We start from the raw sequence: 14207 nt of genomic DNA on the forward strand, positions 1-14207 counted from the left end.
ACTGCGTTGAGCGCTGAGCAATAATGAGCAGAGCGGCCTGATGTAGCTTTGAGCGGGGGAGCAGAGGAGTGAACAGTTCCGTGAGCGATGAGCTGAGATTCTCACCGCTCCACTCCGCTCATATGCTCTGAAAGATGTTTCGAAAAGAAGAATCGTTGGTCGGAAGACGAGCGAGACACAATGACATATAACACACAGAGAAGAAATAAAAAGCATCTTTATTTTTTTCACAATGTGACTTAAATGACTAAAATGTATTGCAACATGGCATGTTAGGAACACATATCTAGGAAAGTCAGCATAGGTGGATGCTGTATTGTTAGTAACTAAATGCCCCTATCGGTCAAATGATTGGTTTCAGCACTCCTAAACAAAATAAATAAATACACCAGCAATATCCATTGTCATTCTTAATTAACAGACTAACTCCTTATGAAGGGCGCTGTCCATGGTGCTGAATACTTTTACTTTGCAGGCTTTTCTGAAGCTGTATCACCTTATCTGTCCTCTGTCCATGGTGTTGTCGATTGTGTAGACACTGACGGTGCATGGCCATCAGTGGTCAACACTGTTCATCAGTGGCAAGCTGATACATCCTGATATCCTATCATTCATTATGTGGCGAGGAAAAACTTCCTTTTAGGCAGAAACCTCGGACAGACCCAGGCTCTCGATGGGCAGTTGTCTGACGGTGCCAGTCACAATAAAGATAATGGAACTATGACTAGAAATAATAGTCGTTGGACATAGGACATATTAGGGTGTAGTAGTGTGTAGCAGGGGGCGGAGCAGGACCATGGCGACAGCTGCAACCATGGTTTAGGTGCCACACTAATCCAAGGAAAACCGCGAGTCCAGAAAACATAAGGACTCCGGGGAATAAGCTCCCCGGAGCTAGGTTAGTAACAGCATCTTAAATAAAGTCTGGGTAAAGTCAGTAATGATTTTCTTTTACGGAGAGGAGGAAGAGTAAAGACCAGAAAATTCATAAAAAAACTTACCCAGGCACTCAAGGTTGGATACAAAAAATAAAAGGTCTTTAATTCATTTGGCAAGACATTTCAAAATACACCAACGGGTGTCAGCTAAAGCCTTCCTCAGGCAGCGCTGCCTGGAAGGCAGTAGGATTAGGCAATGGTTATGGTTAGGGTTAGGGTTAGGTGCCTTGAAGTCAACAGTCGCAGCACTGCCTTGAAGGAGATGTTGGGTGCTTAAAACACCATCAAGCTATACTGTTTTGAGGTCCTGAGTATTTTTTTTGCCAGAATATATTTATTGAGTTTTATGCATACACAAACACAAGACAAACAACCACAATGCCTATCAGAAAAACATCTCTTTACAAAGCAACAATCTATAAATATTTATCACTTATCTTTAAAATAAAAATATAAAATAAAATAAAATATATGAATTATACAAATCAGGTGATACAAATTGTTGTACAGAAGTGAACTGCAGTGTCCACACATCTCAGTCATTGTCATCTGTTAAATCCAAATCTTTGACATAATCAATAAAAGTATTCCAGATATTCTCAAAAAGTCCCTGTTTGCCTTTTAGCACATATGTAATCCTCTCTAGTGGCAGAGCAGACAGCATCTGCTGTAACCATAAAGTGCCTCTTGGTCTACATGTTTTTTTCCAAAATAAAGCTATACATCTTTTGGCGTTAAGCAGACTAAGGTCTATAAATGTACGTTCATTTTTTTGTATAGTTATGCTTCTCTGGATATAAGCCCAATAAAAACAATTTTGGCTCTAATATTATTTGTTTGGAAATAATATTTTGAATAATGTCTCTTACTTCTTCCCAAAAGAGTGTAATTTTTGTACAATGCCACATACAGTGAACCAGTGTTCCTCTACATTGTTCACACTTTGAACACACATCAGGAATGTTTCCATTATATCGACAGAGCTCCACTGGTGTCACATATGTTCGCATTAACCATTTAAATTGAATAACTTTAAGACGAGTATTTATTGATGTTGTTTGGGCTAAAGTGCATGCATCCTGCCAGTCTTCCTCTGAAAGTTGCAATGACAAATCATCCTTCCAAGCTCTAAATCTATCATGAGAACTTTCATGAACGTAAGACATAATCAGATTATAAAACTGAGAAATAATGCCTTTCTTTTGACTATCTTTTAACAACAATTCTTCCAAGTCTGAAGTGGTGGGTTTCGTTAATATATTGTTTTGACTTGCTCTTATAAAACTCCTGAGTTGGAGATATTTAAAGAAATGTTTTTTATCTAAATTAAATTTATCTTGTAATTCTTGGAAGGTCATAAGTATGTCAGATTCTGGCAAATACACATCTCGAACCATTCTCAGTCCCTTAGTTTTCCATAACTTAAATGTTGCGTCTGCCCTGCCTGGTGGAAAAAATTGGTTGCCCCATAATGGGCTAAATTGAGACAGACAATGTGAATCTTTCAAAAGTGTCTTCACATCACTCCATACTTTTATCATGTTTTTAAGAATTGGATTTTTAATTTCTCTTAATAGTTTTCTTATTGTATTTGAGTATATATAAGAGGGAAGAGGTAAGTTTAATCCTTGTGATTCCATTTCTGTCCAATGTGGTGAGTGATTAGTATAATAAAACATAATAGACCTTAGCTGCGCAGCCCAATAGTACAGCTTAAAATTAGGACATTTCAAACCTCCACGTTCATAAGGCAAGTACAGTAAAGACAAACGAAGTCTTGCCCTTTTATTGTTCCAGAGAAAACGTATACATTTTTTTTTCATCTGTGAGAAAAAACCAGAAAGGGGAATATTCTGAAACATATATAGTAGCTTTGGAAGAATGTTCATTTTTAAAATATTAATTCTCCCAATTATAGATATTGGCAGCGGCATCCATCTATCAACTGAATTTTGCATTCCTGTTACTAAAAGATTATAATTTACCTCAACTATTTTTTCTAAACTTGGTAAAATCTGTATCCCCAAGTACTCAAATTGTGTCACAACATTAAACTGTATAACATCTGGGATTGGGTTTGCTCTTTCATGTTCATTTAACAATAAAATAGAAGACTTGGTTTTATTGAGCTTGTAACCTGAAATTTCACTAAATAACTGGATGATTTCCAGAGTGATCCTTATTGATGTGTTTAGATTCGAAATAAATAAGATCACATCATCTGCGAACAGAGAAATCCTATGTTCAGTAGGTCCTACTGTAATTCCACTAAATTGGGGATGTGAGCGTATTGCAATTGCAAATGGTTCTATTGCTAACGTGAATAATAAAGGTGAGAGCGGGCAGCCTTGTCGGCACCCGCGTTTTATTGCTATCGGTTGAGAAATATTTCTATTAGTGATGATTTCAGCAGTGGGGCTATCATATAATATTTTTACCCATTTAATAAAATTGTTTCCACATCCAAATTTGTCTAATACCCGGAAAAGGTATGGCCATTCAACCCTATCAAAGGCCTTTTCGGCATCCAATGATAGAAGAGCTGTATTTGGCGCATCCTTTTTACAATAAATAATATTCAATAATCTCCGTACATTATGGAAGCCCTGCCTTCCCGTGACGAATCCATTTTGATCTTGATTTATTACATAAGGGAGAGTTTTTTGTAGTCGTTTTGCTAATAATTTAGAAATGATTTTTAAATCTGAATTCAAAAGACTAATGGGTCTTAGATTCTCACATTTATCTAAAGGTTTTCCTGGCTTAGGCAGGAGAGTAATCAAGGCTGTATTTAATGAAGGAGGAAGAAAATTCGATAGAAAGATTTCTTCAAGCATGTCCAATATAGGTACCAAAAGTTTATTCTTAAATTTCTTATACAGATCTATAGGAATGCCATCAGGCCCTGCTCTTTTTCCAGATTTCATGCTATCAATGGCTTGTCCAATTTCTTCTATTGTAAATTTTGAATTTAAATTAACTCTATCATCCTCCGAAATAGTGGGAATATCTATTTTATTTAGAAAGGTGCTTATATTGTCAAGTTTAATTGTTGCTTGTGCTTTATACAATTCTTCATAATAGCCCTTAAACGCATTATTAATTTCTATTGGATCCAACAGTGTCTGCCCATTTGATATTATTGATGTAATTGGCGATTTCGTTTCAAGCTGTTTTATTTGCCATGCCAACAATTTGCCAGCCCTATCACCTTGTTCGTAAAATGTGTGTTTCAAGCGTAGAAGACTTGAGGCACCTCTAAAAGCAGACTGCTTATCATATTCAGCTCTCAATAATAATAATTCTTTCTCTAATTGTGAATTATTGTTTTTAGAATTATTTACTTTCGTTTGAAGGGCTCTTATCCTATTTTCCAACTGTAATCTAGTTTCCTGTGTCTTTTTTGATTTAGAACCTGTATAACTAATGACATGCCCTCTCAAGAAAGCTTTGAAAGCTTCCCATTTAACGCATGCAGTAGTTTGTGTAGTATTAATTTGAAAGTACTCATCTATCTGTTTTCCTAAATATTTTACCAAGTCTTCATCTTGTAACCATTTATGTTGGAAATGCCATCTGGGTGGATTTTTTAATAATTTATCATCCCTATAGGCCAAACAGCATGGTGCATGATCCGAGATCACAATATTATCATAAGAGCAGTCAGAAATTTTAGATTGCAATTCTGAAGAAACAAGAAAGAAATCTATTCTAGAGTACGTCTTAAGGTGCCCGAATGACAAGAATAAGCTCTAACATTCGGGTTTCTCTCTCTCCATATATCTAATAAATTTAAATCTCTCATAAACCTATGGATTGTAGCCCTGCAGTTGTTATGTGAATTATCAACCCCAGTTGATCTGTCTATTTCTGGGTTTAATGTACACTTAAAGTCCCCGGCTATCATATGAAGTCCTGGAAGTGTTGAGAGAGTAAAAAATAGGTCATTATAAAAATTGCTATCATCCACATTAGGACCATAAACATTTGTTATATTTAGCATTTCTGATAACAAAGATCCTTGAAGTATTAGAAATCTTCCCCTTTTATCTTTAATAATAATTTTTATTTTAAATGGAACCGACTCATGAATTAGTGTCATAACCCCTCTAGCTTGAGATGTAAACGATGCCGCATACACAGTGCCCTTCCACCTCCTTCTCACCCTTATACTATCATCAATGAGATGAGTTTCTTGCAACAGTACAATTTTAGCATTCATTTCTTTCAGTTTATTCATAACCTGTTTTATCTTTTGAAGACGTTGCAGACCTCTGCAGTTCCATGAAATAAAATTAAGATTCACTTCTTGAGACAAAACTTAAAAATTAAATTTACCAGGTTGCTTTGCAATGTAAAACTATCCTTGTTTATAGGCATAACAATTTGGGATGTTAGAACAAACATCCAACACTCTGAACAAACATAACCCCCCTCTCCCCTCCCCCACTCAAGAGGGTATCCCCCCCCCCATTAAGTGAAATAAAATAATAAAATAAATTGAAAATGGGCTTGTCTTGGTTATTGGTGTCCTGCCTACAACAAATCACATACCACATTAATTGGCTCTATCATCTTGTGTTCCTGTGTCTTCTTCATGTAAGTGTTCTTGGATTCTCCTGAGAAAAACGTGTGCCTCAGCAGGGGTTTTAAAAGAATGAGTTTTGCCCTTGTGAGTCACAAGCAGGGTCGTGGGATGAGACATTCCATGGCGAATACCCAGTTTATGTAGTTCCACGCGAACTGGGTCGAACTTCTTCTTCAGCTGGGCAATTCCCGTAGCCAAATCTGGGTAGAAACGGACCTGTTGGTCTTCGTAATAAGCCTCCTTTTTCTCCCGTGCAGCGGTAAATACTGCCTGCTTGTTCTTATAGTTGTGAAACCTCATTATCACGGTCCTCGGGCGTGATGCGTTGTCGTTCTTTGGTCCAATTCTGTGTGCTCTTTCCAAAACAATAGAGGACTGTAGCCCCTCTTTTTCCAACGCCTCGGTGATCCATTTCTCTAAAAAGGCACACATGTCCCCGCCTGCGCCTTCAGCGCCCTCTGGCAAATTCACAAGCCGTAGATTGTTTAAACGAGATCTGGCTTCTAAATCCATAAGTTTATCCTCCATGGTTTTGTTCTTAGCTTGTAGCGTGTTGACTTTAGCTTGCAGGCTAATTAGCTCGTCTTCCGCGGTGGAAATACGCTCCTCTGCATGGGACATGCGTTCACTGCAGTCGCTAATCTCCTTTTTCACATCTTGTAGAGTTGCTGCCAAACCATCAAGCCTAGAGGTGAACCCTGTTTCCATTGAGCCTAATTTTGCCAGTATTTGATCAGCTTTGGTGCCTGCTGGTTCATTTTCATTGTCAGTTTTGGTAGTCATGGCCTGGTTAGCCTTGGATGCTTCGTCACGAAGATTACAGTCAAACAGGCTCGGCTGTCTGGTTGTCAAGCATTTTGTAGGCAAGCTCCTGGAGAATTTCATTGACATCCTTCTAGAGCTGTGGTTATCTAGGATCTCAATTAATTGTTCTTGGTCAACACCGTTAAAATCTGATAGTCATTATTCAAACACTGTATGCTCAGATTCAGGCATGTACTTGAGCAAATTCTCCACTAGATCACTCTTTACATATCCCAAGGCAGGTTGCTCTAATATGACAGGCGCGATCTTCACAGGAAGATATCCCCCCCTGCCCATCCAAAAGCAATTATTTCGGCCTACACTCTCCCACTGCTGGAGTCCAAAATCATGCCGTAGGAAAGGCGCACAGCATTTCCTGTTGTGCACTGGATGTAGAATTTATTCCAGTTTTCAGACAGTCTCTCACAACTCCTTCATCATCATATGCCATCTCATGTGTTCCATCTGGCAGAACAAGCCTGATTTTGATGTCAACCTCTCCAAGTCCATCATCACAGAAATGTGCTGTTAGCTCTCGCAGTATCTGCTCTCAGTGAACAACCAATATTCTCTTCACTCTCTCACCAGATGCCATGGTTTGTGGTGAAACTGAAATATGTTGCTCATTTTCAGAAAAGCCTCCTAAAAAATGTTGCTGCTCTGAAAAAAACGTTATCACTCACACCCTCTGTGGAATATAGTAAAAAGTCAAACTTGTCATTATTTGTAGTGCTTTTACTTGGAAGCACTACAAATAATGACAAGTTTGACTCAGCGCTGACTGCTTCAACTGCAGCAGGTGATGCTGTAGCAACACTGAAAGACAAAGAGGAAGACTGGAGCCAAACTTGTGCTGTGACTGTGTGGACTGTCAAATTTCTTTTCTTTTTTTCTGTGTGGTCAAATAAAACCTAAGAAGAGCGAGTTTTGTGTCAGTGTACAGTTGTCCAACTGTGATTACATTGTTAACTGTCACCTCTTCATAATTTCTGAGATCTAACTCAAAATCTGTTATGGGCCCAAGACAATTTCTCCCATCTGGAAAGAACAGGCCACTTGCTTCCTGTACCAAATCCCTTTTCTAAGCATTCCTTTGAAATGTCGACTTATCTTGTTCCCCTTTCTCGTTTGGCTCCCACTTTGCTTAAAAGCCTCTTTTTCATCATCATAATGCATCCATCTTTTTCTCAACATCTTCAGAGCATTTTTATACCGAGTGGGTTGGGAATGCTCCCCTTTGGTTTTTGCTGCTGCCTCCTTTATCAGAAGGTTTTTTTGTTTGTTTTTCATGCGCTCAAAGTGGTTTAATTTGCGAGTGTGTCGTGGCAGTTTTTTTCCGCCTACAAAATTCTAACGCTGCTAGGCGATCACCATATGATGACAAACAAGTCTTTTACTGTACATCTGTCAGCTGTCTGGTGCTGGCATCAATCTAAAAATGGAATTGTTTAAAAAAAAAAAAAAAAAAAGACAATCCTGATTAGATAACTTAATCATTGTTGATAAAATGTTATCCAGAGTTTAATTAAACAGCAATACAAGAATGTTTGATTTGAAGAAACAATCAGAAGCAATAAAAAATAACCATGAAAAGTTGTTTGACTGAAATATTCTGCTTTTGCAGTGCACTGGTAGTCCAATTTTAATGGATTAAGCATTTATTATTATTCCCCTAGACTTAGAGTGGCTCAGATATGATGCTGGATATGTGTAACATACAAAGCATCTCTGTTCTCTGTACTAGTCAGAGAACAGGGACATGTCTCTGTGATAGGATAATGCTTGACGATGAATTTGCATAAACAACTCTCACAGCTATTCTCACTGATTCGAGCATAGATAAACTTGATGTACATGTGTTGCTGTGAGTAGATCATCTGTAGCCTAAGACTCTTGTTGTGCATATATGATGGACATCCATCATATATGCACAGCAAGAGTCTTAGGCTACAGATGATCTATGTGCAAGGGAAGTAGGCATTGAAACATTGAAATACTCTAGGTTTCTTTGTCATATCTGACATCCCATGAGTAATTCTTCATACATACTAGGTCTACAATGCATCATAGGGTGATGGTGATATGAATTTGAAAGGTATTGAAACATACATGTATACATGTTATGTACTGTAGCTTACGTAAAAAGCGAGTCACTTATTATTGTTTTGAGGTCCGAGGCACCTGCTCTAACCCTTAGGGATACACAAATCTTGTCCCACACAAATAGATAAAATTCCAATAGTCCAATAATAGTAATAGTCTAATGGAGATCGTGCTCTTTGGTATCGAAATCTATTGGAGTTATTGCATAACTTTTGAAGGTTAACAATCTCTGATATTGTGCCAATTTATCAAGAGTAAATATATATATATATATATATATATATATATATATATGATTAAAGTGGCCATTATAACTTTAAAGTCATGAAATGTTGGTACCCGCCAACATTTGAAAATGTGTAGTGTAGAAGTATGATATAATAAAGTATAGTGTACTGTAATAAGGGATTGACGACCATTAAATGTCAATATTTTTTTATTTAAAGAACTCTTTTTGAGCATCTGGGTCACTTGGACCCTCCTCTTCATTATATGTGTATTATTGTTAAAGGTCCCATGGCATGGAAATTTCACTTTATGAAGTTTTTTAACATTAATATGAGTTCCCCCAGCCTGCCTATGGTCCCCCAGTGGCTAGAAATGGCGATGGGTGTTACCCGAGCCCTGGGTATCCTGCTCTGCCTTTGAGAAAATGAAAGCTCAGATGGGCCGATCTGGAATCTTCCCCTTATGACGTCATAAGGAGGAAGGTTACCTCCCCTTTCTCTGCTTTGCCCACCCATGAGAAAGATCATGGCTGCAAACAAGCAAAGTGGCAGTTGGTCAAGGCCACACCCCACCCTCCACCTTGCCCCCCTCTCTCCCCCTTAATAGCATTTAAAGCTACAGACACAGAAATGGCACATACTAAGGAAAGCTCAGTGTGGGACTGGCTCTAGTGGCTGTAATTCTGCACCAAGGCTGAATTTCAGGAAAGACACTTCAGATACATATTAGGGGACCACTTAGGCCTATATAAAAGCATCAAAAAAGCAGCATGTCATAGGACCTTTAAAAGACTTACCTTTTTCCTAACCTAAATCTATACGGTTCGATTTTGACCCGTAACACCACAGATGTCACTATGGTTTATAATACTAAGTTGAAAAAACCCCACATGCAAATCATTTTGGAGATGTGTTCTAATATTAGTCTCTTATAGTCAGATAACATAATTATCCATTTTCTTCATTACTGGAAATATAATGAGTGAATTTAAACATTTTTTAAGTTAAAAATGAGTGGTATACTTTAAGACCAAAGGTCCATGGTGGCAAAAAATAACATTTAAAAGGGTGTTTACATTTAAATGAATACATAATAAGTTAACTATGAGGTGAAAAACAATATTGGATTATAATCATTGTTTTATGAGTATTTTGGGCTGAGTTAAATCACGGGTCAAATTTGACCCGCTAACACAAAAAATGAGTGCAGCTTTCTAACACATTACAAGGGTTGAGAAGGTTTCTCATTAAAATGACTTACAGGATCTTTTTTTTATTCATCATATTGGCAGAAATTAGCTTACGTAAAAACAGCTGCCTGCTGTGCCCAGAAAAGAACACAATGAGAGCAATGAGACCGAACCAAAACAGTAAAGTTGTGAGCCAGAAAGTGAACATAAAGCTATGTAGAGCTGAGAGGAACTGCTGCTATGTGGGCTCATTACTACGTTTGACAGATTTTACATACAAGTATTGATTATAGCCACTTAATTATACACTTTATTACTTAATCATATTTTTTCTTGATTCAGTTTGGATATGGCTTAGCAAATCGGATTTTGATATAATAATTATGCTCTTGCCTGTATTTTTCTGATATTAAAGGAGCATGAGATGCTAATATTATTATATAAATTGCAGCTTAGTGTTAATTACAGTGGTAACATCTAAATTTGTCATCTTACAAGTGACATCTTGTCCCAGAGTGTTTGAGTTGCAGTCATAGACTGTATATATTAGTGGACAGCGCATCCGGTTCGGCAAAATGCAGCCTTAAACCTGCATTCTATCTGAATTCCAGCAGGGGGTGACACGTGCGGTTGCAAAAAGGAGGTCGGTTTCTATAGAAGTCTATGGCGAAATGACCCACTTCTCACTTGATTTATTACCTCAGTAAACATCTTCATAATGAGTTTATGGTCTCAATCGCTAGTTTTAAGTCTTCTGCAACACAGAATGATGTTCATTTTTTGAATTATGGTCTCGTTGATTTTAAAATCGACGATAAAGCAGGGGGTGTTTTAGGGCGTGGCTATGATGTGATTGACAGTTCGCGGCCTGTCAATCATGACAGGTTTAGCAAAGCTTATCCATGGCACGTGAACTTCATTTTGAGGATTGACCAGGTTCCATCTTCCTGACGGTGACAGTTGGTCGCCTAATAATGTCTTGTTCAGCGTTTGGTTGTACGACAAGACACTCAAAGGAGTCGGCAGTTCAGTTTTTCCGGTAAGTAACGTTACATTTTGTTTTAATACTGTTTTTCGTTAGCCAACGTTAGCATCCCAATTAATATCAGTTAGCTAGCTAGATTGCACCTTGCTTACCAAGCTAGCGGGCTAACTAATAACGTTATGCAGACCGTATAAACGGATTAAAATCATACTGTTAATACAGTCTATGATTAATGTGGTGTGGTGTGGTGCTAATCGGTGTGCATGTAATGGTAATGTTAGCTTAAAATCAAAGCCTGATATAGCTAGCTAACGTTATAGTGCAAATTCATATAAACCCTATTCGCACGGGATTATAATCATTTTGGGACCGCGTGTGATGTTTAAATTACCCCCCCACATCTGAGGTTCGTGTGGCGCATTGGCACGGGACAAGCGGTGACTGCTTTTACTTGAATATACTGAAATATATGTACCCCAAGAGTTGTGCAACGTCACCCGGACGCGCGCGAAGGATGGCCAGGGCGGGGCCGCCGCACGTGCCGGGGTTGCGTATCCTTTTTGGCCCGAATTTACCAGGCACATACCCTATCATCCCCACGGCGGCGGCACCCACACAACATCATCGTCACCCCTCGGATAAAGCTGCCGGGGGGGGGGGCGTCGAATCGGAGGTCTCAGTGCGGGGGCAGTGGGCCAGAATATCCGTTTTTGCGATAAAATGGCACACATGAAAAAAATATATATTATTGTAAAGTTACATTAGTGTTCTGTCTTGAAAAAAACTTAAATATATATATTATTGTCACATCTTAACTTAATCTATTAAATATACATTTTAATAATTTTCATTGCAGATGCATACAGCAGATGTGGTGCCTTGTTAGTGTTAAATTGATAATATATACACCTTCTGGATGTGAGTTCTAAATGCACAACATGAACCGCATTTCTTTCCAAACAGATTTCCTTCTGATGGCAGGCTGAAGCAATGGTTGGTGAACATGAGGAGAGAGACCAGCAAATGGAACCCCGAAAAGTCACGTCTGTGCAGTTCACACTTTGAGGAAGATCAGTTTTTCACAAACCGGCAGGTAGACATTAATTTTAATGCATCATTTATACTTTTTATATATCACTTACAGTAGTGGTGTAAGTGTCTGAAATACATAACATGGAGTACCAAAACAGTAAAAAATATTCTGAATGTGTGGATAGCAACATTTAATGAAATGAGAAATCATCAGTCACCCAAAATGATGTCTGTGATAATGGTGTCAAACTTTTAATTTCCACCAACATCATTTTGTTACAACTGTGTATTATTGTCCTTATGGCTTCATTGCTCCTGTATAATCAAAATATTTTTTTGTATATACAAATTTTTACATTTTTATTTAGTATGCCAACACTGTTGTTTTGTGTATGTTTTTGAGTATTTTATTATTAAAAATGAAGTACTTTTAATAGTGGTTATTCAACCACTATTAAAAGTCTGTACTTTATTTTTCAGAATACACCATAATTTGTACAGTATTATAATCCTGTGATATGTATCTTAATCTACCTGCTGATGTTTTATGTATTTACCATTAGGGCAAGAAGAGGCTGAAGGACACTGCTGTGCCTACCATTTTCAACTTTCCACCACATTTGTGTCCAAAGGAAGGAAGGAACAGAGCCACACAGACCAAGTTTGTAAGTATGACTATGGAGGTAAGTAACAGTTTGGTCTCTACATCTGGCTCTTCATGTTCTTCATCCAGCTGTCTTGCTCAGCCTCATGTGTGCTTGGATCCTCTGATTTGTGTTCTATGTTGGATAATGAGGCCATCACTGACAATTTAGATAGTGGTTATATTCCTTTTTCTGATTATAACAATGGCATTGTGATGCCAGAGACTGCTGAGGAGACCAATGCCATTGACATGGTCCTTCATGATGATATTGGTATGATAGATGCCGATGCTGAGGTTGAGGTCGCTGATGATGACATGATGAGTGTACCATAAGCGGAGACTCACAAACAATCATGCTTGATCATGACTACCACTCCAAACCACAACAACAAATTTCAAGCATAGATCACAATTACATTGTTTCAGAGTCTCCAAGAACACTCAAGCGTAAAGTAGATGCAGTACAGGATCAGCTTGGTGTAGCTCGCAAAAAGCTTAGATTGAGGTCTGAGCAAGTAAAAAGAATGAAATCGCGAGTCTTGTGCTTGAAAGATCTGACAAAGATTCTTAGAAAGATTCAAAGACTCAAAAGTTGATGATCTCCAATGAATGTGCTGCTCTTCTGGACTCTATAAATTATGTACCTATATACATAGTCTAAATAGAATTCAAAAGAAGTCGAAGTCAGCAACATTTTCTGAAGAACTAAAACAGTTTGCGACTACACTACACTTCTACTCTCCAAGGGCATATGATTTTGTCAGAGAAAAGTTCAATTTTGCTTTGCTGCATCCTCAAACTATGCGCAGATGGTACAACAGCGTCTCAGCAGATCCTGGATTTACCGTTGCATCTTTTACCGCTCTCGAACGTCATGTCTCTGAAAACCGTAAAGAGGGAAAGGAAGTTATCTGCTCTTTAATGATGGACGAAATGTACATTCACCAGCAAATTGAGTTTGGAGGGGATCAAATTCATGGCTATGTCGACATTGGTACTGGCGAAATAGAAAACACGGTAGCCACACAGGCATTGGTCATCATGGTTGTAGCTATCAGTGGGTCTTGGAAGATCCCCATTGCATACTTCCTCATCAGCAGTATCACTGGAGCAGAGAGGGCGAACATCATTCGGGAGAGCCTTCGTCGCCTACATGCCATCGGAGTTCAGGTTGTGTCACTGACATGTGATGGACCATCACAAAACTTCTCCATGATCCAAGAGCTTGGTGCCAACCTTGACATACACAACATGAGACCTCATTTTCTCCACCCAGAGGATCAAACACAAAAGTTGCATGTGCTCTTGGATCCATGTTCACATGTTAAAACTCTTGAGAAACTCATTTTCTACAGCTGGAGTGTTGGAGACAGAGGATGGGAAACAGATCAGATGGCAGTACATTGAGGAACTCAACAAACTTCAAGAAAAGGAGGGTCTGCGTCTTGGCAACAAGCTGAAAATGGCACACATCAATTGGCGACAACAGAAAATGAAGGTCCACCTTGCAGCCCAACTGTTCTGCAGCAGTGTGGCTGATGCACTGGAGTACTGTGAGCAAAAGCTGAATTATCCCCAGTTCAGAGGATGTGCGGCTACAGTTCAGTTCTTGCGAACGGTTGATGCAGCTTTTGATGTCCTTAATAGCCGCAATCCATTTGGGAAAGGACTTAAAGCACCAATCAAGCCTTCAA

Source organism: Sander lucioperca, chromosome 23 (assembly GCF_008315115.2).
Source record: "Sander lucioperca isolate FBNREF2018 chromosome 23, SLUC_FBN_1.2, whole genome shotgun sequence".
Taxonomy (NCBI): Eukaryota; Metazoa; Chordata; class Actinopteri; order Perciformes; family Percidae; genus Sander; species Sander lucioperca.